Source organism: Petromyzon marinus, unplaced genomic scaffold (assembly GCF_048934315.1).
Source record: "Petromyzon marinus isolate PM22_M1 ecotype Great Lakes invasive population unplaced genomic scaffold, UKy_Petmar_22M1.pri1.0 PM_G_Scaffold_53, whole genome shotgun sequence".
Classification (NCBI taxonomy): domain Eukaryota; kingdom Metazoa; phylum Chordata; class Hyperoartia; order Petromyzontiformes; family Petromyzontidae; genus Petromyzon; species Petromyzon marinus.
In genome coordinates, this window is record NW_027423006.1 from 1,415,001 (window position 1) to 1,417,500 (window position 2,500).

Below are 2,500 nucleotides of genomic sequence, written 5' to 3' on the forward strand. Positions count from 1 at the left end.
GTCCACAACCATCTCAACTGTCCTTAGAGCATTTAGCTCTAAGTTGTTCTGGCTACACCAGGTCACCAGGTTGTCAGCTTCCCACCTATAGTCAGACTCATCCCCACCAGAGATCAGCCCAATGAGGGTGGTGTCGTCCGACAAACTTCAAGAGTTTGACGGACAGATGATTGGAGGCGCAGCTGTTGGTATACAGGGAGAAGAGCAGTGGGCAAAGGACGCAGCCCTGAGGAGTTCCCGTGCTGATGGACCTGGAGTCAGAGACTTCTGTTCCCGGCTTAACGCACTGCTTCCTGTCAGAGAGGAAGTCTGTGATCCACCTGCAGGTGGAGTAGGGCACGTTCAGCTGGAAGAGCTTGTCCTGAAGCAGGGCAGGGATGATGGTGTTGAAGGCAGAGCTGAAGTCCACAAACAGGATCCTGGCGTAGGATGCTGGGGCGTCCACATGCTGTAGGGTGAAGTGGAGGGCCATGTTAACTGCGTCGTCCACAGACCTGTTGGCTCTGTAGGCAAACTGAAGGGGGTCCAGGAGAGGGTCTGTGATGGCTTTGAGGTGTGCCAGGAGCAGGCGCTCAAAAGACTTCATTACCACAGATGTAAGGGCGACCGGTCTGTAATCATTTAGTCCTGTTGGCCTTAGCTTTTTGGGCACAGCGATGATGGTGGAGGACTTGAGACAGGCTGGTACATGGCATGTCTCCAGGGAGGTGTTAAAGATGTTGGTGAACACCGGAGACAGCTGGTCAGCGCAGTGCCTGAGGGTGGCTGGAGAGACAGAGTCCGGCCCGGCTGCTTTGCGTGGATTCTGCCTCTTGAAAAGCCCATTAACTTCTCCCTCCTGAAAGGAGAGAGTCGTTTCTGTACTATGGGTGGGGGATGGGGCCTCTTGGGTGGGAAGGGGTGGTTCAGGACAGTCCAATTGTCTTTCAAATCTACGGTAGAACTCGTTCAGGTCGTTGGCTAGGCGGGAGTCGTTAGTGGTGTGGGGCGCTCTGGGTTTGTAGTTGGTGATGTGCCTGAGCCCTTTGGCAGACAGAAGCAGCGTCGTTAGTAGAGAACTGGTGTTTTAGTGTCTCTGAGTACAGTCGTTTAGCCTCTCTCACCGCTTTGCTAAACCTGTTCTTCGACTCCTTGAATCTGTCTCTATCCCCACTCCTAAACGCTTCCTCCTTCTCCAACCTCAACCTTTTGAGCTTTGCTGAGAACCAGGGCTTGTTGTTGTTAAAGTTCACCCTGGTACGTGTTGGGATACAGCAGTCCTCACAGAAGCTGATGTAGGACGTCACAGCCTCTGTGAGTTCATCCAGACTATTGGTAGCAGTCGTGAACATATCCCAGTCAGTACAGTCTAAGCACGCCCGCAAATCTTCCACAGCCTCACTGGTCCACTGTTTAGATGTCCTCACAGCAGGTTTACAGAGTTTTAGTTGCTGCCTGTATGCACGAATCAGGTGGACCAAGGGAGTTCTGTGCGAGCCGAACAGCCCCGTGACCCACAAGAGAAACATCCCCGCCAAATTCGAGCGTTTGACGGGGTCTATCCGTGAAAAATATAGACGTTTTTGAGTGCACATGCATTCCTGCTGCAAATGCCTCTGGAAGTTTCATGCCGTTCCTATGCAATGTGGCCACACAAAAATGACCCGTTTTCCCATTCCGAGGCATTTCTGTGCGACCCTAACAGCCCCGTGAGCCACAAGAGAGACATCCCCGCCAACTTCTAGCGTTTGACGGGTCTATGCGTGAAAAATATTAAAATTTTTGAGTGCACGTGCCTTTCTGCTGCAAATGCCTCTGGAAGTTTCATGGCGTTCCTATGCAATGTGGCAACACGAAAATGACCCCTTTTCCCATTCCGAGGGAGTTCTGTGCCACCCTAACAGCCCCGTGAGCCACAAGAGACACATCCCCGCCAATTTCTAGCGTTTCACGGGGTCTATCCGTGAAACATATAGAAGTTTTTGAGTGCACATGCATTCCTGCTGTAAATGCCTCTGGAAGTTTCATGCGGTTCGTACGCAATGTGGCAACACGAAAATGACCCGTTTTCCCATTCCCAGGGATTTCTGTGCGACCCGAACAGCCCCGTGAGCCACAAGAGACACATCACCGCCAATTTCTAGCGTTTCACGGGGTCTATCCGTGAAAAATATCAATTTTTTTTGACTGCACATGCATTTCTGCTGCAAATGCCTCTGGAAGTTGCATGCGGTTCGCATGCAATGTGGCGACACGAAAATGACCCGTTTTCCCATTCCGAGGGATTTCTGTGCCACCCTAACAGCCCCGTGAGCCACAAGAGAGACATCCCCGCCAATTTCTAGCGTATCACGGGGTCTATCCGTGAGAAATATTCACTTTTTTGAGTGCACATGCATTCCTGCTGCAAATGCCTCTGGAAGTTTCATGCGGTTCGTATGCAATGTGGCGACACGAAAATGACCCGTTTTCCCATTCCGAGGGATTTCTGTGCCACCCTAACAGCCCCGTGAGCCACAAG